At 45.5% G+C, this 25,872-nt stretch overlaps 1 long non-coding RNA gene across 1 annotated transcript; it reads right to left on the minus strand.

Moving 5' to 3' along the window:
- Positions 1-873: 873 nt before the first annotated feature.
- On the minus strand, positions 874-20,526 carry LOC134523111 (uncharacterized). The gene is made up of 3 exons (XR_010073222.1): positions 20,428-20,526; positions 19,505-19,617; positions 874-1,158 (listed from the first exon to the last, which is right to left on the minus strand). It is a non-coding gene; the product is annotated as an uncharacterized LOC134523111 (long non-coding RNA).
- Between the last annotated feature and the right edge of the window lie 5,346 nt (positions 20,527-25,872).

Consider the following 25,872-nt stretch of genomic DNA (forward strand, 5'->3'; position numbering starts at 1 on the left):
GGTTTCTTAGTTATCCTGTTGAAAACGCTCCCATAAAGCACCATGAATCAATTCTGCCCATCCCGAGTGCTGGAGTTCTTCAGTGAGCGCACACTAGTTCAAGGAATGCCATTGTCCCTGCTGAGTTCTAGTGAACGCCTCAGTCAGAACAGTGCAGAGAACTTTAAGTCTCTCTGCTCTGTTGTAAACAGAAACCTGCTCCCCAGCCCACGTCCTGATAATAACTAAGATGTAATGAAAGCATTCAGAGGAACACCTATGAACCTCTCCTTCAGCTTCCACTGTTAAGTGCCCCCTGGCTTCCATGACACACTTAAAGGACTTTTCTGCAAAGGCCAAGTTGTTACACACACATGTATTCTATTTACTCCGTATCTCCACTTATGCCGTATGAATTCACTAAACAAGCAAGAGACGGCACGATGGCATCTCATTTTATAAGGTGCCAATGTCATTTTGCACAACTGAATTTCTTACCACGCAACACTGGGTGTATATACAGAACTGGGTAGATACAGCCTTCGAGGATGAAAGAAGAGCGAGCACATTCACCTCTGCTGCAAGTGATTTTAAATACCAATGCCGGTACATCAAGAACTAATTATTAATTACCTCACATTTCCAATTATACACAGTTGCTTCAAAACAAGCAGACAATCAGGTTTAGCTAGTTATCAGCAGCCACGCTGACAAGGAGCACATCGCTAAGATACTACCAGACCAGTATTCCTATAAGGTGGCTTCATTCTCATTCAGCATCCAAAGTTCAACTTGGAGGACATAGAAATTGAGAGAAATGGCTAGTGACAGTGAGTCTTGATAGGGTCATAGGCTTTGCAACAGCTTCAACATGCAGGCGGGTGAAAACATCACTCTCAAAGTAAAGGGACAGAGGAAAGAAATAAAGAAGGGGAAAAGGGAGAGGAAAGAAAAAGGAAAGGTTGATGGACAGTTGGACTTGTTGAGGGTGAAATCAATTAAAGTGCATCAAATCCAGAATTCATGCTTTTTCAAAGTGACAAATATGTGCTGGAAACTGAGAAAGACGAGGGGAAAATAATGTCTTTGACCTCCCGGAGACCGGCTGTTCCTTCCGTCAGAGGAGCCAAAAGTGAAGTGAGATGCGTTCATGATAAATTGTAACAGCCAGGCAGCCACCTTAAAAAAGAACGAGGTGAAAAGGTTACAGAAGGGACCCAAAATGCAAAGAATTCAACCAAACATCAAGATAAATCAACTCAGGCCCTTGTGTATGCGTACCCAGCCTTCACAGAGCTGCTGCGGCTCATCTCAATCTGTTAGCCTTACTTAAAGTGTAAGAGACACACATGCACACATCGTGCCTACAAAAGCTTTTGAAAACATCGTTACAAGGGACGGACTCACTTCACCCTTCCAAAGCTAAGGGAAGCAGTGACCAAGCTACCTGCCACCCTGCTTGTGGAAACTGTTAGAAAATAACAGCATTTCTTTGATGCACACAAGTATCACAGGCAATCCTGTGTGCTGCTCAATTCAGCTGTGTTTCAGGGGAAAGCTTTCGAAGAGCTAGACACCTCCCTCCTAACTAAAGCAAGCGTACAGTATTCGTACTTCTGAAAGTTTCAGAGTCTTACTATCTCTTATTTTCTCTTGCACTTAGATCTAACGTTCTGGTTTTGAGCTTCAAAGCAAAGTACAAATATTTGTCTGGATGTTTCCACTAGCATGGCAGCTTCGGATCTTTTCCCTTACCGACAACCGGAAAATACTAACTCTGATAATTACTCTCATGCAAAACAGTTGAATGCAAAGCTTAAATATCAGAAAAAAAAAAACCAGTAGGCATACAATAGCTACTAATAAAATCTTTGAAACATCCCTCCAAAGACTGTGCTATGCAGGGAAACACAACTTCATAACCACAGAACACCAACACACACATTTTCAACCCATTACACGCCCAAGCAAACAACTCAATCAAGGTGAAACATTGAAAAAATGATACAACTCCCTTGACAGCGGTGTTCTCCATGTGAGGGAAGACTTCAGAACTTTACACACTGTCTTTTTGGTTGAAGTTCTCCTTCTGGATCAATTCTAACAAAAAGAAAAAAATCTTCCCCAGTGATGCATCTCATGGTTTATGTGAACTGTAACAAGCCAAAGCAGCATTTTTAGGGAACACTTACTGTTGTTCCGCGCGTTTGTGCGCTTAGGCGGGGCATACGCAATACACCTCCCGTTCGCATGCCCACACTCTGGCGTCGGACTGACTCCCCACTTCATCCCATCACGTTTTCAAACACGAGGTGTTTGCGATACATGGTCCTTAAACTATTAATACATAGCAATGGACGTTACCCTGAGACCTTCATGCGAGAGCTGCCCAAGCCTTTCTGACTGCTTATTGACCTTTGAAGAGGTTACTGAAAAAAGGATGTTTGCTCTCCTTTCCTGAGCTATCACCAGCACTGAAGGGACTATATGAAGTAGTTTACAACAGTTCAGACATGATCAGTCAAGCCCGTTCACGCTGCTGACTGTTGCGCAAAACGGTAACCCTTAGGGTGGCCCTGCGCATGGGAGCTATAGGAGATTCCCAACTGCAGCATGGAATTTCTTATGCCTGGGATCCCAGCTGGCGCTGAGAGCTTATCGTTGGCAAATGCCTGCACCGACGGGAACGAAGCTTGCATTGACGCTGCTGCTGCGAGGAAGCTCAGCTATCAAGTCCTAGCTGGCATCCTCACAGCTCTGCCTTCAGAAAGCACTGGTGATCATCTCACCAACTCCTCCTGACGCAGATGCCCGCCCCACTGTTGTTGCATTCTTCTTCACGACAACCTTCTCTGGATGGTCCCCTCCCCGAAACAGCATGATTCTCTCAGGGAGACACGAGTTCACATCAACAAATTCTTCCCGACACTGCCCTGAAGCACTTTCGCTATGATCAGCTATTCAGAGTGATGGGACACACTAGTTAGATCTCTCTGTGTGTTTATCAATCCCTTCTCAGCCATTTTCCTCTGTAAATCCGTCAAATCTTTTTCTTCAAGCTCTGTGGGAACAGTTAGGAGCTATCTCCTCAGAGGTGCCTGCCCTGCCACTTGGATTTCATCCCCCTCCTGGAGAAGTTAGATGTCAGCAATCAGAGGACTGGCCTGCACAAGGCAGACCCAGCAGCAGCAGCGCTTACTGCCAGTGCCCTCGGAGGGAGGGGGTCCTTATGAAAGACCCTTGTAAGATCCCTCGTCCCTGTGCAGGGCACTGGGAGGAGTCCTCTTAGCCTGGGACGGAGAAGGAAGAAGGGGAAAAGCGCAGAGATGAAGTCAAAGGAGTAAAAATTCTTTAACAGCCCAAACCAGACACAAACAACTTGCTCTGAGCTGAGCCAGGGCAGGAATCAAGCTGTTCCACAGGAACACAGGACTCTTACAGGATTTTAACGCCACAGGACTTAAAAAGCGTATTGGACTTTACATGTGTATCAGTATTTCAAGCATCTACTGCAATGTCCCTTAGCCAACATAGTGCAAGACATTTAAATGGTAGCAAAGGGGGAAAACCACCCGTTTACAACCCTGTGATGAATGTAAAAGAAGCCACATACCGCCACCAACAGATCTGGATCTTACAAGTTTCCTTTTATTCTTCCAGGGAATTTTCTGCCCGAGAAGTCATACGTCTTCTTCCCTTTTAAACCGGGAGTATCAGACGGCCTGTGTGCCTTACATATTGATGCCTGTAACCTTCACAGATGGCAGTGAGTTGCCAGCCAGTCTAAATCTGCATAGATGCTGTCCTATGAAACTACACTGCGTAGCTTATATGCAGTTTGATTGTGCAGATCTAGGTCAGCGTCCTGCATCCTGACAAACGTCAAATGAGAATGCTTATTTCCTCTTTTACACTTGTCATCAGCCGAGCTGGTCATCATCCCCATTTTGCAGTCGGGGGAAAGAAGCACAAAGCAGTGAAGTGACGTGGCTGAGGCCACTTTGCCGGCCAGTGCTTGATTTGGGAACCAAGTCCACGTAAGCAAGCTCCAGGTCCTCCACATCACCAACCAGGGCAACACCATGTTCATAAGACTACTTCAAAATGCTTTTGGGAAGATATACTTGGTGGAGGGTTGGCAAAATCTGTAGATATCCCCAGTTGCATTCTCTCAACCATCTACCTGATGAGTTTACCATGGAATTGCAAGTGGCATCCCCACAGTCCAAAATTTAGGACAAACCCAAGTGTCTCCCAACAAGCTACTTACTCCTTGTTTGCTCACCAGCCAGAATAAGCCCTCGGGAATTTGGATCCTTTCTTTTAAGCCCTGCAGAACGGGGCAGGAATCTCACAGAACAACCCTTCGTGCTCTATCTCATCAAATGCGCTGGATGCAGGCGTAAGAGACAAACACGAGATTATATATATACAAAGCCAACAGAACATTTTACCATCCAAAAAAAGGGGTTCTGTCACTATGATTGAATAGCTTCTGCTCCTGCTTCTGATGTCTCGTGTCGGAAGGGGCAGATGAGAAAGGCCCACGTGGCAGAAACAAACAGCTTCACAAAAAAAAAAGTCTGGTAACTAGCAACCAGACAGCTCCGTATCAGCCACATCCAGGAGGACAAAAAAAAAAAAAGTTTCCCCAAGAGCCAGACGGCAATTGTTATTCTTTTAGGACTGAAATTTATTTGTTTGTCCAAAAAAAATTTGCCATTGGAACATCAGCATATTTTTTTATTTTGGTTTTTCAGTTTTTGTTGACTTTCACTAAATTGTTTTCATTCATTGCATGAAATCTTCCATCTATGCGGTGTTTCAGTCTTTTTTTTTTTTTTCCCCCATCTATTCTAAATTCTTTTTCCATTTTTGTGGATTTCAAAGTAATTTGGTGCTGAAATATTTTGGGTGAGTTTGGAACGGAGACAAAGCTTTTCATTTTTTGAGGAAGAAAAAGAAATCTTTTTTTAAGCTCCTGTTTCATTACTGCTCATTAGAAAAATGAACAAAATTGTTATTTTTTATTTTTGAAAGGAAGACCATCAGTAAAATGCGACTAAATGGAAGCTCCTCTTTGCTGATCCTTGACATTTGGCTTCACCACAGCTGCTGCCACACAAAAGCCAGGCTGCAGCTCTGCGAGTTCGGCCACAAAAATGGTAAAGTTTTATTTTTGGAGGGACAATACAATTGAAAGGAAAATAAACCAAAACAACTACAACCAGCTGTTTTCCTTAAGCACAGAATAGTGATTTGTGTCGGGATGCAAGCCGTGCTGGGCTGCCTGTGCAGAGACTGTACCATGCTACTGACACAACACCGTACGCGCGGCATTTGTTGCCTTTTGAGCACAGGCTAGCTGGAAAACCACATAAAATCTTCATCTGTGCCCTTCTCCCCTTCCACTGGAAGGAGCCGCTTGAACACTGCATTCATCTTTGAATGACCTGGAGATGTCCGTATGTTGTCAGCCCAACACACAGAACAGGCTTTCACCCGATGCGCTGTATGGAAGGGTTAAATCCAGCTGCCCCTGGACATCCCGATATGCGATGTTTGCTGTTGATACCAAGACCTGATCCTAACACGTGACCCCGGAGCAATACAGAGGAATAGATGACAGATTTTAGCATGGGATTGCCGTTCCTGATCACCAAGCGTTCTGTGTTGTTAAGTGAAATCCATCACCAACTGAAACAAGGCCATTTCCTCCGAACGTAAATCCTAGAATTACTGGTGGGGAAGGGAATTCAGCAGAAGTGCTACAACACTGTGCCATGCACGTAATTCAGCTGGTTTAATTCACAGCTTTCCAACCTTTGGAAACCTTGACTTGCATAGATTTGTGAAAGGCCTGAAGCTTTAACCTTCTTCCCTCTGGTACAACTTCCTACACTAACCCTCTGGGATATTAAATCTTCCACTTGCCATTTTCTCCGAGGCAGAGAGGATATGAATTTCATAACAAGAGCCATGAAATACGACAGGAAACCAACAGCATGGACTTGCGAGTGCTCCACGCACAGCCGCAGGACCGGACAAGCCATTAGCACCAGCACACGGAGCAGCTGCCGGGGACACAGAGGGCCACGGGGGTGCGTAAGGAAAGGCACGATTGCACTTGATCACATCAGAGAAGGACCAAATCGGAGCAGGACAGAGCCAATGCACAGGAAAACCCGGGCTCAGCAAGGAGTTACTCCTTACATTTGTCTGACTTCAGGGGTTATGAAGGTACTGGGCTGACAGCTTAGAAGGGCTGCAGGAGGGGAAAAAAACCCAAAAATTTATGCATGTAACAGCTACAGGAGTACAGCACTGCTTATTTCCTACTTGAACTTGTGCCTCTGCTATAACCAAAGTGATATGAACCGGTGAAGGAACAGGAGTCAGGCCCAAGAAGTCTTGTCTCCCTCACCAAGAGCTCTGCCAACGCAGATGTTTTTCCAGAAGCTCAGAGGTCACAAAGCCCCGCGTGGATCGCAACAGCGACGAAGTGTTCCCAGTGAAAGCAATCCAGCTGCAGAACACCCTTCCAGAGGAGACCAGCACAGCAATCCAGCACCTCACCACCCTGAGGGCACACTGCAAAGCTTTCCTCCTCCTAAAGACTATTTTATTATCAGCAAGAAGTTTATACAGATACCCCCTTCGACCCCGAAGGGCTGCATTTAGGCCCTCCTTTCAGTATATTCAACAGAAATTAAAATAAAAACCCAAGCATTTTTAACCTAAACCAATATCATACTTTACCCTTACCAGAGTTTTTACCCCCCAAAAATAAGAGAGTTGAATAGTTAAAGAAATCCCCAAAGGAACTCAATACTGCTGTCAGACAGTACGCTTCTGCAGATGATACAAAGCCCTAAGAGGGACAGTACAGCATAGTTTTTCCCCTGTGTTGTTGGAAACTGAGAAGCAGAGGAGATACTCCGCAGGGGGTTGCAGTTTATACCACAAATGCATCCAACTGCTGTGGCCTGCTAGACTTTAGCTATCCAAGGCAGGCCACCACAGCTGGAATAATCAACAACCGGGGAAGGCCCTGAGTGCCTGTGTACAAACCTGGGTCACGCAGAAGGGAGAAACCAGCACAAGGTCTTCTGCCACACGGAGTGCGTTAGTAAGAGGGCAAGCACACATTCAAGGGTATGCAGGAAGAAGGCGTTAAGGAACAACTACGTGAGGTCTTCCACAACACATATGGGCGATGTTCATGAGAAACTGCAAATCAACTGCTGCAAAGCATCTAGAAAGCCCTTAGTAACACAGACACAGCCTTCTCTTCCAAATCAAGGTTCACCTGCACAAAGGATGCTCAGAAGCACTATAGCAATCCACATGTCCATGCCACACGACATGGATAACATTCGGTAAACAACCCTTATCAAAAGCTTTTGGCTGCAACAATAACAGTAATATTTTTATTGTCGTAAAGATCCTGGCACTAAAACCGATATGCTTGCTTAGTTAAGGTGAAAGAACTAGAAAAAAAAGGAAGAGATAGACTGGCTGTTCACTGTACCACATCCTTTACTCCAATTATTGCTGTTCAGTCAGCCTGGGCAAGAACGTGACCAGCTCTCCACCTGCACGTGATCTGGTGCGCTAGCAAAAGAACCTCATCACTTTAAAGTAGTCTGTGAGCATTCAAGTCTAACATACAGGTTTTAGCATATCCGGCCTCTTGAGCCAGAAGCAGCAAGAAAACACTTGACCCACACTCCACATTTGTCCAGAAAACTAAGGAAACAGCCAACTTCAAAACAACAAAAGTAAGAGCTCAACAGAGACAAAAGAGCTCCTCTTGTACTTTCTCTTCGGCCATGCTCCAACCAGAATCAGGTGTGCATCTTTCAATACTTTCAAGCTACCAAGCTTCAACATTTTTCCAAAGAACAGCTTCTCCAAAGAGCCAGCTGGCTCCTAACACTTCCACTGCCCAGTCCACCTGGGAAACTGTAGCACCTCTCTGATGAGGCACCATTCCACAACCCTGCTACTCACTACACGCATTTCTTCTTACATCAGTCTCTACAAGCCGTATTCCCAACCGCACGTAAAGTTCACTTACAGTCAGGAGCAGCCGGTGCTTTTCCTTCCATCTCTTCTGGTGGCTCCCATTTCCCCAGGTCCTTTGCAGCAGAGGTGGCTTTGAAGCAGGCAGTTTATTTCAGCCAGTCAATGAGCAGACTTCAGTAAAAGCAACCTCACCCCCCAGTGAGTTTTCCTCACAACACAGGGAGCACTTTTCTCATCCTTTAAGGAGACTCTGCAGTCACTTGCATGCTTCCCACTGGTGGTGTTACATATAGACTGAGAACAATAAAGAGTTTAGTTTTCACTTATCAGCATGGGTTGGCTTCTCCTCTTCTCCAAACAGCACAGGCCACCAGCTAACCCACCCCGGCTGCAGAATGATGGGATTGGAGTCCCAGCGTACAACGACTGAACTTGAATCCTCCACGCAAGCCGCAAAGAGACAATCCAAAGGTAGCCCGGGGCTGATAAAAGAGAGCTGGGGTGAGGGACTGAGCTTAAATGCAGCTCCCGGACCAAGGAGCAGCCGTGGTGGGCCCAGGTGAGGCTCATCGGGGCATTAAGGCCCTATTGGTGCACCCAGGCCCTGGCAATTTTTTACCTAATTGCTGCCAAAAGAAGACACCTGGACACACCCAGGGAACTTCTATCTAGAGAAATTTCTAGTTTTCTGTAAGGGGATTCCCCTCTTGGAACAGCAGAGTGCGAGTAAATGGATTCCTGTCCCTCAAAAGCCAGAGCAGCTGGCTGCCTTTCAAAAGCCCAGGCTCCTGATCAGCCCTCAGTGCTACCCAGGAGTTCAAACCAGGTAACTATGCCGAGTTTAAATTTGATCAAGCCTCTGAACTGGCACAGCTGCTGAGGATGTAACATAATTCTGCCCCTGAAAAATCCTAACTGCTTTTCCTTATAGTCAAAATGTCCTTTGACGCTTTGCAGAGGCAAAACGGACCCAAACCGGGGCTGGCAAAACCACCCGACAGACGGCACTTGTGTGAAACCCTCCCAGATCCCAGCATAAAACCAAAGGGGAGCCAAGCCCAGAAGGACAAGGAGCACAAGAGCCAGTGATCCACGTTCCTCACCAAGGTGACAGCTCTCCAAAACCACCCTGAAATGGCTCAGCCTGGCCGGGACACCGTGCTCCATCTGGGCTGCAACCTCTCTGGTTTTTCACTTGCTGTTTGCGTTTTCTCTTGAGCATCTCGAGCTCAGGAGATGAGTCAAGCACACGAGTAAAAGGAATTGCCATTTTACAACAGTCTTTTCCTTTCCTTCCTACCCTCCTTTGCCCTCATCTGTCCCTGCCATCAGCTGTCTGCAGACAACTCCTTGGCACTTTCCACTTCTCCTCGCTTTCTCTTCCAAGTCACCAGTAGCATCCCCCCCACCCCCCCGCCCCAAGCCCCGCTGCCTGCTGTGGCAGCTTTTCTGCACCAAGAAGATAATAAATACATCAGGCCTGTCAAAGTCGCATTGTTTTGGCTGGAAAGAGGTGCCCCCCTGCCGGGTGAGATTACTTCCCACCGCGATGTACGGCTTTCCCTTACTGACAGCTCTCCAACAGGGAGTAATCAGTGTCCAACCGCGAGGAGCAGGCAGCCAACGCTGCTAAATGGCACTCAGGGCTGACGAGGGCAAAGAGGAGGAAAAAGGAGCTTAGCCCTGCTCGCACACAGCCCTTCTCTTGCCAGCGTGGTGTGCTGACAGGGAGACAAACTGGGTCTCCTTGCCGGCCCTGCCTGTGATTTCCCAGGCAGGGGGGGTGGCAATGAGAAATGGGAAACTAATATTCCTGCGCGAGTCTCGGGGCAAGTGTCAGCCTTAATCCCACACAAGCAGGACACCTGGAACCAGCGGCTCTTGGTGCCTACACGTGTTACTGAATGCGAAATTAAGAAAGGAAAGACACAAAGAGGGACAGAGAATAATATTTCTCGTTGCCCCCGGGTACGGGCGTTTTTCTAGAGGCCAGGCCCTTTACACCCCGCCATGGTAAATGCTCTGGCAAAGACTCGCCCTGAGCTGCACTCCCGGCACAGGACGGATTTCTGGGGACAAGAGCAAGCAGGGAAGTGGCATTCACTGGGGTAACAGATTTCCCATGGAAAACTTCATACAGAAAGAGTTTGGCTTGTTTGCATTTCGCAAATGTCTAGGATTTTCAGCACTCTCCGAGACATCCAGGTAACCTGAAGGGCAGCCGTTTTCTCACCTGCAGGTCATCAGCTCGCCTCAGAAACATGCTGTCATTGCGCTGCTGTTTCTGATTATGCCAGATGAATTAGCTTTGTATTCTTGGCTTTTTTAATTAAAGAAATAGAAAAGAGTAAAATGATCATTAAGACACTGTGACGGGACTGAGCAGTATTATAATGACTCATCTGGAGTTTGTCGACCTCTAGACCGGCCTCTTCGAAGACACTTAAGGGAATCAATTGCCCATATCCCACTAAAATCTCTGTATGTGGTTCATGAAGCTTTAAGCCCCTTTCCCACCCCCACAACCTCCATCCCTCACCTCTGAAGTCTCTCTAGTCCATTATTCTTGAGGCTGATTTGTGAACAATGTGTTCACTTTCTGTACTGCCTAATGAAGATGTTCCTGTCCCTGAATACTGTATCTGCTGCACGCTTAATGGAAAAAAATAGCTATTATTATCATTGGTGGTTCAGATGAGTTTCTTGGCAGTGAGGGTGGTACAGTTATGTGGATGATCAAACAAGCCAGTGATTATTGCCAATGCATTTTTGAGGAAATCATTGCTGTTTAAACTCTAATCACAACAATACCTCATTTAAAAGCATAAAAGCTTTCGCTCAGCAGACGTACCTTTTTTTTTTTTTAATAGCTAGACAATTAAATAAATCTCCTGACACTTAACCATCATTTACCCAACAGTCAGAAAATGGATTCAATGCCTTTGCATTAGTTAGATTACGATATTAAAGCAAAAACTGAACAAGTACAAGCAGGTGAAGTGGAGCGTGTGCTGCACTGCAAGGGTAGTGTGGTATCTTTGGCAGGGGTTTTTTTTTTGGTTTTCCTTTATTCAGACACCAAGATACTTCTTAGCATTATCGTGTTTCATAGATTTTAACGGTCTCTGGAAAACAAGGTAGCTGTTCCCCCTTTTATAGGCTGGAAACTGAAGCATGGCAGAGACAAAGCCACCCTGAAATTCTGTGCCAGAAACAGGAATTGAGTCTGGATCTGGTGAACTGTTCAAAAAGTAATGTTTCTACACTTAATCCTTATCCAAGCTTTATTTTATTAGCATTTCCATTAAAACTGATACTGGGAAACTTCAGCCCAAGTGTGGATTCAAGCTCATCAGCAAAATAGTCTGGGATCTAGTGCATTTTTGCTAGCATCTTAGGAAAGGCTGCATTACCTTAAAACACAGCCCTCAAATTAACATTGAAACAACCATGACTGACCCCGCACTGATATGAACATCAGCCATTGACACACGATAGACCTTGTATTACCCACGATCCCACTGGTACTCTTAATTCCTGGCTCTAGCACTTCTCCCTCATTAGGTTCCTCATGTGAGCACGTTCTTCTGATTACCATTATTCAGAAGCTGATGCTAAACAACTCCTAAATTTGTTGCCTTCTGCCAGCTGTCAGCTACCAGCAACAGTAGTGGGAGTGCCTTTCTCCTTTTCAGGTAACAACAACAATGATACAAAATCCTTGCCTTCCAAGCAATGTTTGAGACATGGTGTTATATATCCATTAACCTATGCTGAATTTCACGGTCTCCTTTATAATACGCCGTTCATAAAAAAAAAAAAAAATGGAAAGGAAGGCAATTGATCCAGTCTCATTTCAGATTCTAAATAACTGACAACTACATAGACAGTTAATTGTTTCTTGATCTCTGCTTACTCAATTTTTAAAGAGTTCCCACAGATAAATGTTACAGAGGTGGATCTTCGTTTTCACCTCCCTCCCAGCCCTTGTTTTGGCAGAAAAAAATACCTCTGCTTCATAAAGATGTTTATGATGGGCTGGAAAGAGTTAAAACCTCATCTCCCACTCCTCCCTCTTTATCGTTTTAATTGGCTGTTCTGATGACCTGACCACCTCTTTGATACGCATCAAATGCCGGCCCGTGAAATACGGAGCATGTCAGCCTGCCGAACAAGGGTCAACCTGATTGTCAATAAGGCCATCAATCAGACCTGCCGGCATGATGGATCCAATCCAGACCAAAAGCCCCAGATGGAAATGAAACAGCCTCCCTGATGATAACACAGTGTCCACTGCGCGGCCCGACGGCGCGCAGAAGGGTCACTGGCCCCGAGGCCAGAAGGCGGCAAACTTCAAACTGGGAAAAGGCAACAGTGAGCAAACAACAAAACCCCCAAAACCAACAAAAAGAAACCCTCTCGGCCAACCCAGAGGCGGCTCCAAATCAAAGAAGCTAAGTGAGGTGAGAGAGATGGGAGGACATGCCAGGAGTCCACAAGGGAGACAGTGGGGAGGAGCCCTTAAAGGGCGAAATCGCACATGTCTCAACTCTACTAGTTGAGACCTACCCTCTACCTACCCTCCTGCTTCTCCTCCTGCGTATCCCCTCCCGTGAAGAGTGACACCACCACAAATGAACGCCACAGTTGCACAAACGTGCTCTCCACAATGAAGTGAATTAGGGGACAAATCTAAGGTAAAACCAACCATAATTCCTTTCCGAGATGTTTGGGGACTTCACCATGGAGCTGTAAGAACCTCTGTGCTACCAAGGGAGGAGAAAGCATGGAAAAGCAGCAGCTAAAGAGAGGAGGAAGAGTGATCTTCTTCTGGTGAGAATACTGGCTTACATTGGCCTCAACAGTTTACAAAATTACTGCTTAACATGCTCCATGGTGTGATGGCTGCAATAGCTCTAGCAACGGCTTATTCTCTTTGGACAGGCACCATCACCGCAAGCTACTTAAGATCCTCTGCTTATGAATGGGGCATAAAGTAGGAACGATATTCCACATAACTCTGCAATAAGAAGAAACTCTTAAGATGCCAGTCACTTCAGATGCAGGATTTTCTGAAGATGAACTTCCAAAACACATGAGCACACCACAGGCAGCGGGGCAAAAGGATTCAAATGAAGAGCGTCCTCTTGCAAAACTGAGGAAAGCCGCCTCCTTTCCAAGGATAAACTAAATAGGATAGAAAGGCCTAAAGACACTACCCATCTTGGGTATTTTTCTGGCTCCATCACCCTTTCTGTGAAGGGATAAGGTCTGAATCCTCAACAGATACAAGGTGCATCTGCAAGGGCAGAAAACTTAAGACAAAGTGTCTAACCTCACCAACACAACTACCTGAAAGGAGGGTGTAGAGAGTTGAAGGGTGGTCTCTCCTCCCAAGCAACAAGTGATAGGACAAGAGGAAATGGCCTCAAGTTGCCCCAGGGGAGGTTTAGGATGGATAGTAGGAAAAATCTCTTTATCAAAAGGGTTATCAAGCATTGGAACAGGCTGCCCAGGGAAGTGCTGGAATCACCATCCCTGGAGGTATTTAAAAGCCAGGTAGACGTGGTGCTGGGGTACATGGGTTAGTGGTGGGTTTGTCATTATTAGGTTGATGGTTGGACTCGATGATCTTAAAGGTCCCTTCCAACCTAGACGATTCTATGATTCACACAGACAGTACAGGCATGCCTGCACACCAGCATGCCCACACACACTACAAACACACAGAAACACAAAAGTGCACACACATGATATATGTGCTATTTTGAAACGCAGGAGCCTGGAAGTAAGATGGATAAAGCCAAAAAATGTCACTTAGCTTGGAGTACTACCCCTGTTACTGTCTCTGAGAACCCGTGACACACACACATTTGCTGGCTGAAGTCCATCAGTGACCCACATACAGACCTCACCCCAAACTCACACGGGCGAGCACATTTAAACGTACACCCCCCCCAAACTCTGGTCCCCTTTTCCCTGTTGCTCTGAAGACAAGGTAATTGCTTGTCCGACGCTCCAAGCCAACTCCACTAGCTGCCGTGTGCGAGTTTCACACCCTGCGGCCTTCCACCCCTGCCCTCTGCTGCACCTCCTCGTGTCACTGCTCACGTCTCAGGGCTCAGAGGCTGCTGCGGTGCAAATATTTGCATGCTCTTGGGGGAGGAACACAGTGCACTGGCCCGCAGGGGCAGGCGGTCTGCGTATTTATTCTGGAATAGCAAACAACATGGAGAGCAAAGAAGAGAAAAGGCCAGATAAGATAAAAGTGTGTTACCAGGTCTAACAACATAAAATCAACAAAGACCACAGAGAAAAGTTATCTGCAAAGACCAGCAACTCCAGCAGCAAGTGATTCTGACAGAGGAGCCCTTTTTTCAGGTTGAATCACTCGTAAGATTGGTGAGACGAAGCTGTTTGTCTCTTGGAGTGCTCAGTATCAAGTCACTGTGAATCACTGTCTCTGTCTTAAGCGATTTACATAAAAAGATGTTTTCGTGGTCTCTGTCCTGCCCACATCATGAACCCGTAGCTGCAACCGGCACCTTCATAATACGGACCACGACTAAAAGACTTCTCCCCACATTGTAAGATAAGATTCTTTCAGAACAAGCCACAGGCTAATATCTGACTGAAGAGTGGCGTGAACGACTGCAGCAGTTAATTTCCAGCGCGTCGTGGGACTGGATATTTCTTCCAGAAGACAGATTCACCCAGCTATGAAGGTTTCCTCTGTCATTTGAGAAATATTCACATTTGCTTAAGTTTTAATTCATGCATGTGACTAATTCATACAGTGAAACAAAGTGTACTTGTTAGACAAACTGCATAATGATGAATCCAGAGGGAAAAAATAGAAAGGAGGTACTAGGAGAACCACATGTGAAAACCATATGGGAGGGTGTTCCACCAGCTTGGAACCAGATGGAAGAAAACATTGTCCCTGGACACTGTACAGAGTCCTACTGATAACACATGATAAATCATTCACTGAGTGTAAGCAGGAGAGCGAACATCACCACATACCAAGCTGTGGAGGGACAACAGGACCACGAGCTGGAGGACATTAGATAAAAGGACAGCATTAAAAGCTCAGATGTTACCCCCTTGTGTAGATCTAATCGGAGCTATTATCAGCAGGGACAGCCAGAATAGCTGCAGAAAGAAAGCAAAGCACAGCAGCAGGGTTTGAACGCGCTGAGAGAAACCACAACACAGCCCGGTTTGCAGTAGCGGGAAGCTGAACAGGGATGTTGGAGAATTGTCTAGATATTCACCCCTACAAAGAAGACAGGAACTTAAGTCCTGTACCCAAGCACCAACTTTTCTCTGTGACCTTTGACAAGTCATTTAAGGTCAGCTGAAGTCAAAGGGCATCCTCCCATTCACTCCAAAGCGCTGCTTGCCAGCTGCCTTCTCAACCATGCTGCGTTTCCCAGGGAGCCTAAATCCCTTCTCCCACACTCCTCCTGCCCGTTCTCCACAACAGCGTCTCTCAGGGAGGACAACTGCTCCTGACACAAGAGGACTCCAGGTTTCACTGGGTCAGAGGAGAGGACAGCGAAATACACATAAATGATGCTCAGAAGTAGGGCAGATAGAAGGTGGCGTCCCTAACCGTCAATAATTTATTTATAGTCACCAGTATCAAGAAGCAACGATGCCAGCAGTAGTTCTGCTCAAGCAGATTTCAGACCGACAACTAGTTAAAGCTTTACATCCAGCTGAATTTTCCAACTCTGTTTATGGCCTGAAAGGTCATTCCCGGCTGTGACTCCTCTTTCCTTGCCAGTCTTTTCATTTCTTGTGTCATGGGGAATTTTCCTATCGAGGGAAGAGGAGCCTAACGATAAATATGACTACTTCATGCTCTCAGTAGCCCCCATGTGCACAATTATCTGTGTAAGCACCAAATGACTTCTTGCCCTAAGAAAGGCCTGAAATCTCTCTGCCAAGTGCAGTGAATTTTTTTTTAATGGTACAAGGCTGCATAACAGACCCCGGAGCCGGATGGGTCATTGTGCAGAGAGACAGACACCCAGACAAGGAAGCTGACCAAAACACATGTATGCAGGACCACCAAGGATGACCCTAAATTAGACCACCCAGTCACTCGATTGGCCTGATTTTGAGGAGCCAGAATCTCAGAGCATAAAACGGTGTCCTCACCCGGGTTCCTTGGCCTGCGTTTTAGACCATCGCATATCTCCAGTGACTTCCTGCTACTGACCTCGTATAATAAATCATCCTAGCCAGCCTCCCTCCCTCCCTCCTGGCAACATCCTGTTCCTTCCTCAAAAAATCCTCCCACTCACAATTCCAAGGTTCGATATCAATCTTAAATAAATGCCTCTCTGGACTCAGCTGCATTCCCTAAGCCACCTTATCTCCTGCCTCTCTAGAACGGCTGTGGTTCAAGAAGCGTATGCAGAAGCCTCTTACACCTTTTAAATTTTAATTCTATTCTTGTGTCCTCTTTCTTTTTCCCATACTTCCTTACAGAGAAGAAAAGTTATCTTCAGGAGAATGTACTCTGCAATACGGATGTGTGCTTACCATGACTTCTGAAAGGGAAAAATGACAGCCCAAAAAAGAGGCAGTGCTGCAATTTTCTATACAGGGAGAAGAGAATCCGTGGGAGAGGTTCTGCTCTACCGTCTCCCTTGCTCTGGCTTCCCTCACTTCTCAATTTAGGTGAAGGAAAAATCTGTTGATACATCTACTCATCAGAGTCCCTTCTTCAGCATCCAACAGTAGGGGACCGACTGCCTCCATGTGACCTTTCCAATTCCCACCCGAAGTCCAGCTTGACCTGGGGTATCTGAGTCAGGAAAGCACTGCCCTTCAGAAAGCATCGCCACTGCAGAAAGCATAGGCACCTACAGCAAGTAAGTCAGCCCAGGACAACGGGACTCCTGATCACATCTTTCACCTAAATATCTTAAGCTAAGTAGGATGAATCCAGGTCCTGACATGAGTTATATCTCTGAAAGCCCCTGGAGTAACTCGCAGTCAAAAGGAACCACGTTTACTCCTCGATCCAGCAAAGTCTCGTTAATTATATATGTCTTTACACTATGCCGACCGCAGTGAAGACTGGTTCATGTTGGACTTGATTTAATTTTCACTCAGGAACTCCTTCCCCATATATTTCATTATTTCATCACTTCTGTAACCCTTTCTGTTAACGTGTTCACCCCCACCTTCAAAACATTATGCCTGGTGCTTTGCAGGTTATAATCCTTCCAAAGAATGCGATCACTCAAAAGCAATGAGATTTGCCTGCTTAAATTTCACATTTACAAGGTTGTATGTGATACTGGTGCTTACCTACTCTTCTTTTTATCTTCCTTTGCTCTACCCTCATCTTTCCTTGCCTTTACAGAGCACCAAAATGCCCCTGATCATCTAACCAACTCCCTGGAGTCCATTTCAATGAGGATCTGTTTCTCTCTTCAGAAGAATTCCTCAGGTCTCCCCAGACTCGCATCTCTTTTTTTAAAATGTAAGCGTAACCAACTAATTCATTAGCAATTCACTTGATAACGAGCCAATGATCATCTTTAAGCAAAGCAGCAGCGAACTAGCAGATTTCCAAGTTGGAAGAAAAAGCTGGAGAAGAAGCAAAGACAGTCAGAAAAAGAGAGTGGGGTGAATAAGACGGCACGGCAGTCTCCTAAAATGCCCTCAGAGTTTATAAAGTAATCTTATTCCAGCACACACATCCCTCAGATGCCCTCCCTCTCCTTATCATCCAACTCACTCAACCATGTCACTGACATATGTACTTAGCAGCAGTTATCGTCAGTGGCACATAAATAAATGGCAGGTATCAAAGAATCAAGGTCGTCAACTCGTCATGAATATTTCAGAGAGAAGCAACATGAAAAGCTCAAGTGTCCCAGCCTCTCCGATTTCCAACAGAAGGAAAAAAAAATACAAACCACACGCGCACAACACACACACACACACACGGTCTGCTGGCTCGGCCATCACACGCACGTAGTTCATTTCAAGGCAATACTGCATATGTTACAAGACAATCTGTCACATTTTAAAAATATATAAATATATATTATATATCTCCTCTGTATAATGTGCAAACTCTAAGCAGCTGGCAAGAGGGCAGTGGTGATTTAATGCAAGAAAACTGCGCTTTGCTGAAGGGGCTGGGGACTAGATAGCTTGGGTTGTAACAAGAAGCCTCTTTGACAAAGGCGCAGAGTGGCATCTTTTCACACAATTATATGTGGGTCACTTTAACCTCTGCTGTGCAGGATTCCCTTGAGCTGCTTCTGTCCGCGTGTCGCTGCACAGAAATCAAAGCAGAAATTCCTCTCTCCCTCTCTTTCTTTTTGGGCAAGGCAGCGAAAGGACGGAGCCGGAGCCGGACGGGGTTCCCCCCCGTCACACAGGCTGCTACCCTGAGCTTCCCGGCGAACGCAAACGCCACACTTCGGGGCCCAGCACTTTCGTTAATGAGATATGTTAATCAATGGACACATCTGAGATTTCGAGCTGTGTCAGTGCACTACAATACTGGGATATATGGCTCTTTCTAGCCAAAGAGACTTCGTTAAGTTTCGCTTTCAGCACGTACGCCCCACACTTTTTGGAAACTCTTTGACTTTTGTTCTGTGGACGGAGAGACAGAGGGACAGAAGGCAGACAGACATTGTTTCACAGGCTTCGGAGATACAAATTTTCTCCTGTCAAGTACAACTCAGATTTGCAAATGGAAATTTCATCAAAACCATCATAATTCATTAAACAAAGCAAACATTTCTCTAACCAAATCATTTGGGTATTCCACTGTTCTGGGTTTGCTTGTTTTTTTAGTGTTTGCAGGGAATTTATTTATCAGATAACTCCATTTCTGGGAGCGTGGTGGCAAAGTTTCAATGAGATTAATTTCCCGCTTTCTAGTGTCTTGAAAGTTTGCTCTTTATTATGGGTTTTTTTGTTTGTTTTTCCAGGCACCTCACCATATTCTTCATGGTATCTCTGGACTCAAACGGTTTGATGTGGTATACAGCAAATGATCTTTATGTTCCGTGGCAAACTGGATTTAAATGACAAGATCTTCTAAACTTGAGAAAGTCACCGTGGAAACCCTGCTTTCATTTACATTAAAACGGGTTCTTTCTCAATGAACTCATTTTGGAAATGAAGGAAACATTCCTTGCAGTGACAACTGATACTTACGCTGTCGTTCAGCTCCAATTATTTTGTCCATTCACACATTTTCAATACCAATGGGCTGCAGGGTTTTGAACTTGAAAAACCCGAGAAGCTGGAAAAGCCTTTGAAGACGGCTGGAGACTGGGAGATAAGGACACAAATTGGAAGTGTCTGCCAAGACACCTAAAAGCGAAGATTAAGACCAACGATCTTAAAGGTATTCGAGCATTTTTCGCCTGTTGAGATCAGTTCCAGATCACGGTCTGATATTAAAAAGTACATCATGGCATTGCCAGAACCAGTAACTGCTGCTCACCTTTCGCCCTCCGTTGCTCATTTCCCCTCCACGCCAAAGTGCTCTTTCCCCTCCCTTGTGCCAGGAAAACTCTGTGTGACCAGGCGCTGAACCAGACGGAGGAACTTTTCCCGCTTTAAACAAACAAACAAACAAACACACTAAACCTTCTTTTTTTTTTTCCCCTTTTTTTTTTTGTGTGCCAAGTTGGATGGCTCCTCCCAGCTGGTTCCCAACCACAGGAGCAGTTGTGCCAGCACAGCAGCAAGAACAAGAGGCCAGGAGACAACAATGTCTTAAAACCAATGTTACCACCAAGCAATTTGTAATATCAAACCACAGGCTAAATCTCAACTAAAAGCTTTTCGGGTTCAGAGCAAACACCTCTATTAAGATGAATTAAGCAATTCACAGCGTTCAGAACTGCAGTTTCAAACGTCACTTAAATCTTTATTTTCAACCCTTGCTCCTGTAGCAAAAACGGCCTGAAAGAAACCAGATAGGAAGGCCATTAATTCCAGGTTTCTGTAGAAGAGGTTTTTTTGTGTATATTTTGTTTAATACAAAAGCATATCTCTGCACTGCAGTCACTATCACTGTGACTCCACTACACCCCAGAGAAACCAGAACTACCTTAAAATTCACTAGTGCGGGTCCTGATAACCATCTAGTCTCAACAGCACAGGCTCAGCATGGACTAATTTGTCCTGACAAGATTATTTGCAAATTAGGTGAGGAGGTCAGACAGCTGCCCTATAACCACATAAAAATGTAGTAAACATTGGCTCCAAGTTTATACCCTACCTACTTTTCAAATGTTTTTCACAGGGCGTTTGCTTCGTGTGCCCCTTCAGTGCCAAGTTTCACCCACTCTTTAGGCCCAGTTTCAGCCAAGAATACATTTAAATGCCTTGCTCAGGCTGAGATTGCAGGTGTCTACTCACCTAAGTCGGGTGTCGTTCAGCTGAATGGTATGAAATAGATCCTCGGCCGGGAAGACTGGAGTGTGGTGATGCTTAACGCCAGGCAGGAACTGGATGGCTGGAATTAAACACATGCAAAACCAAAAAGGATGGAAGCAGGTTTTGCCTTGAACTGACGACAAAATGGTTTCTAGATGTTTATACATCATATCTCTGTGCTAGATGTAAGAGCCTGCCCCATCTGGAGGGCTCAACTAGTCATATGATGTTATGGTGAGAACAATTTTGGATCACAATCAGAACATCCTCCTCCATCACGCTTCGCAAAGGGTCTGTCTCTATTTTGTCATGCGGAGGCATGAGCTGCCTGTCAGTGAAATGAGCAGAGCACAGAGGGATTTCCCACGCAAAATGATCCAAAACCCACGGACTCACATGAACCCATTCCAGATGTCTCAACGGTTTGTACCGACACGTGGCACGAGCATGGCCAAATGACAGAAGGAGTTGGAAAAAGGTTCACACTTGTCTTCAATTCTCAGCTTCGTGGTCTATTTGGAAAACAAATTTCTGGAGTTTACGTCCTGCTCTGTATTTCTGGAATCTGGGAAGCACTAATAAAAGCAAGGGTGCCTGGTCAGGGCCATTGCACGCCCTGGGGAAAACAAGGCAGAAGGGTAATATCCTCTTAATCCTGCGCGTATGTAGAAAAGGCATCTGACCGCTAACACACAGTCACATCACAGACATACCCTACATGTCAGTGTACGCGGACAGGACACAAAAGCAGCATATACACCAGGCTGACCAAAAACCAGTGTAATCTTCCAGTATCGTCACAAGGGCAAGAAGATGCAAAAGTACTTAAAACAAGAATAAGAAATGCCATACTGGGTCAGACCAAAAATCAGTCTAGCTCTGTACCTGATCTCTACCAGAAGCAGGCTGCTTAAGGGAGAACACAAAACCCAGGTCCTCTGAAGAGTGATCCTTCCCTGTTATACCTGGCTATCGTTTTAGCAATCTGCTTAAAGACTTCCTACACCAGGTGGGTAGCATAGCCATCAACGGAGCCATCCTCCATTTACACATCTAAATATTCTCTGAATTAATTTGTGCTTTTGGCCATCGTATTCCTTGGCAATGACTTCTGCATTCTATTTAGCCACTCGTGTCACAACTTATTTCCTTTTATTTGTTTTAAACTTATTACCTGAAGGGTTCTTCTGGTCCTCCCGACTCCAAAGCCTCCCTGTGAGAGCCATTCCAGAAATTTTTCAGTACAATTTCATTGGGAAAGGTCAACTAAGTTAAACTGAAATTCCTCAGAAAAATAACGCGAGAATTTCAAAAAGAGCATGTCCTCAGGTCCCGCATGGAATTTCTTGGCCACTCCACTCCATTTCTTGTTTTTAGGGTCACCATGCGTAATGTGGGATACCTGGAGTTTTACACCACTTGCAAGTATTTAATCATGTGTACAAAAGTGAATGCTTCCAGGAAGGCAAGCTACAAAAGCCTCTCCCAGCCATCCACTGGATCTGAGCTACTACACTCAGACCCAACGCGGAAGACTCCGCTTCTAGTCCACGAGCTTTGGTTTCCCATCTCACGGCCACATGCCATCGGCACTGGTTTATTCTGGGGTGACTGAATTCCTTTTTCTAATTTTGAATAACCGTGTGCTTGTTCTAAACTAGAATAGATATGAAACCCGTTTCTCCTCCCCAGTTCTGTTCTACCCGCGCTTCCTGTTCACTTGACCTTCACTCCCGAACTTCTACTTCCCAAACATGCCTTTGCTTCTCCACCTGAGATCTACCTGCCTTCCCAAAACTTACTTCTTCTCTGTACCTCCACATCCATTGAACAAGCGTTTGCCCTATTACTGCAGTGAGGTCTCCCTCACTCGGATCCTGACGCTTACTCTCCTTCCCTGACACCTGGGGTCTCATTCTGACAAAGACGGATGCAGTATAGATTTCTTCACCTGAGCCTGTATCATTAGGAAACCTTTACAGTCAACAATAAGAAATAGAAATTTCCAAGGCGTGATTCAGATTACCCTGAAGTGAATCACTGAAGTGGAATATGGATGACTAAATCATGTAAACATCTACAGTGTAAACAGCTAAACTCAATTAAAAGAAATCACACCTTCTGTCTTTGCTGAGACTCCTCTTGGCCACAAGAGAACATCATGCACTCCCGTTTGTTCCTCGTCATTTTGGGTGCTCTAAAAGGAGTAAAGGAGTGAACACTCTCCTCCCATTATCCTTACTTTCAAAGGCACTGTCTTCTGACTTTCCTTCTTTTCCTCGCCCCTTTGAATGGCCTTGTTTCCCACCAGACACACCAGCTGCTATCTCACAAACCTACCACCTTAGTCCTGCCACCAAGAGCAGTCCTCTTGCCCCAGAAGAAAAGATTTCTAGCACTGCATTACCCTGCCCAGACGCCCTTTTGTGAAAACCAGCTAGAGGTGGTCTCGGATGACATTAATTAATTTGACTGAAATGACAAGTAGTGTTGTCTGTACAGAGCGGAAGTTTCAGGTGCCCACAAAATTAATTCAACTTTTTGGCACAAACATGACGTCCCAGCACCAAAATGTAATGATACACACAACTAAGAAATTAACTTGGCTAGCTACTAAATCAAAGCTGTGGAAAACCCTTTTTTTCACCGCTACAGGAACAAGCCTTTCTTATAACTTTGTCATATAAACAGTTTTTTAAGATCCCTGTTCACTGATTTGGGAGTTTCAAAAGGATGTAGGGAAGGAAGCGGTGCTAAGATCCTGGGGCCCTCCCTGAGAACACCCCACGGCCTCCCACCACCTCACCTATCTGAGTAAGAATCTGAACCCCAAACTCATTGCTCTGGTGTTACAATGTCCCGGGGATGGGGCATGCCCTCAAGCAGGCAGAAGCCATTTAAGACAAAGGTATTTGTAACCCTTAGAGCAATTCTAAAAGCTTTTTAGGTAAAGGGCTGAATAGGCTTCTGTCTGAGCAAATCTGACGTATAGAGAGGTAGCCCCATCAGAAGGTGACATAACCCAGATGCCACAGTGCCTTGACACTGACTTTACAGCGCTCTAGAGAGAGGAAGCAACTTCCCCTTGATCAGGCAACACCCAGGACCTCTCCTGCATCACTGAACACTCAGAAACGCCCCATCCCCGCTTACCTCCCCCTAGACAAAATGAAATGTTGTCCCCTATGCATCATTCATCAAAGCCTGGCCCCATAATTAATAGCACCATTTGTTCAGGGGATTTCAACAGGTACTGAAATCCAAAGCATCAAAGCATGGACAGTCTCATCCTGCTCTGGCAGATATAAATATGCCAGGAAGACTTTCACAGACGGGACAGTGACTCAGGAATCACTGTCCCTCTAGAAAGGGTTTTAAAGGTCTTTCAAAGCACTGAGATACTGCAAACTAGGCTCTTGGCTCCAGCACAGATGATACCAAGAAAGCAGTATTACATGAGGGGATCCCATTTTTGGGTTTTTTGAGGCAAGATTTTGGGCTGGAATTGTCTTCACAACAATGGGAACAGCCACAACTACACCAAATACCAAAGGTTCAAACACCCAAAAACCATGGAGCAGTGAGGCACGATGCAGGCGCAGTCGTGCTGCCCTTTCCTTTGGCAGCACATCCCATCACAGCAGCAGAAACAAGGGAGCGGCTGTTGTCAAGGGGCTGTTGTCCATATTGGAGATTCAGTCCAGACCCTACCAAGGCAGTGACACAGGATTTGGTTGGAAACCCTTTCTCCTAGCATTGCAGGCTCAGCCCAGAACAAGATCTCAGCCTCCTTCTTAAAACTCCTCAGCTTCTCTGGAACAAGTTTTTGGGGCCTGTGGTTTTTCAGCAAAGTGGAATTTAAAGAACAAAACCTTGGTGCATTACATCATGGCTCCAGTAATGTCTAGGAACATTTTACGTTTGATAAAATCTCCCCAGATTACCTTCTGAAAGCCTTGCGGTCAAGTCACATGGCTGGAAACACAAGAATGATGTAAGTAACCACTGAATAGCTCATAGATCGGTTCCCTCATGATGCCAGCAGAGAAACTGGGGAGAGGCATCGCTCCTCCTTCAAGGGAACGTGGTAATTAGTTGAAGTCAAGGAAGTGCAATGCCTATGGAGAGACAGGAAGAACGGCCTGGAGTTAACACAAGCTTAGTCTCATTTTGCAGGAATTCTGGGTCCAAGGCTGCAATCCGTGCCTACTCTCTGCACGAGTATTGCCCCTCCTTGTCTACCCCTCTGTGTCTCAGTTTCCTCTGGGTATATTACCCCACCTCCTGCCTGCGTGGTCTGGGGAAAGAAGGTGAAAGACCCATCTCTGAGGGTGAGTTTGTACAGTGTGAGACTTTGCTCTCAGTCTTGGTTCTTTAAGTAGAGGGGAACCTTCCTTGACGTGAGGATTCACATGTGAAGCTTGGCTGTACGGGTGTTAGCGTGGATGGTCACAGGGCACCCCTTCCAGCCTGAGGCGTTTACAAATCTTACCACTGTTAAACCCAGATGAGAATGGCAAAGCACAGGGAGGTGAAAAATGCCAAGCTACGCAGGGAGAACCTGAGGTAAACTTTTCCACGAAACCCTTACTTTAAAGGGAATCTCTGTTTCATCCTTGCCTTCAGGAGATAAACACTTCATTTTGCAATGTATTATTAACTGGATAAGCCCTGTGCTTTGGTGGAGTACTGTACTCTGCCTTTCAGAGACAGCGTGAACCTTAAATCTTCATGTAAAGCCATGTAAGCACGATTTGTCTATTTAACAATGCAAGGATGGGCAGGAGTCGACCTTAAAGTTCCAACCTCAGGTGACTTCTCCCACGTCACTCAAGTTAAAGACAAACGGAGACACAATAACCGAGAATTCCGATTCCCAGATAACCACTAGTTCATGCTGCTTCTCATCAGAGCAATGTCACCATGAGACTTTTATTCAACTGAGAAAGCAGAAGTGACAGCAGCTCTTTGTTGTGATTGGCCCCTAAGCTTACCTTGTCACACTGTAATTAGTTAGCTGGATTCATTTTTTGTAATTGTGGTATTGCATTCGCAAGTGCGGTTGGATGGCTAATTCAACGCTAAGTCTCAAAAGCAGATAACACTACAATGTTCCAACCCTTAAGAACGAGAGGTTTCTCTTAACTGGGTGGTTCGCCCATTTTGCTTGCTTTCCATTAACAAAAGTCTTTATTTTTGCCTTGAACACTCAAAAGGTCCTGGAGCTTTTGTAGTAAGCACAAGATTTATGGACAGTACCTGTCCCAAAGAGCTGACTACCCAGAACAGGCAACAGGTAAGAACAAAAATCTATAGTAACATTAGCTCTTCCTCCTTATAAATTGGGAAATGAACGACGAGGAGATGAAATGACTTGCCTGGTATCATTTCAGCTGAATCAGAACTGCCAGCTTTAGGTAACGACTC

Source organism: Chroicocephalus ridibundus, chromosome 13 (genome assembly GCF_963924245.1).
Source record: "Chroicocephalus ridibundus chromosome 13, bChrRid1.1, whole genome shotgun sequence".
Lineage (NCBI taxonomy): Eukaryota > Metazoa > Chordata > Aves > Charadriiformes > Laridae > Chroicocephalus > Chroicocephalus ridibundus.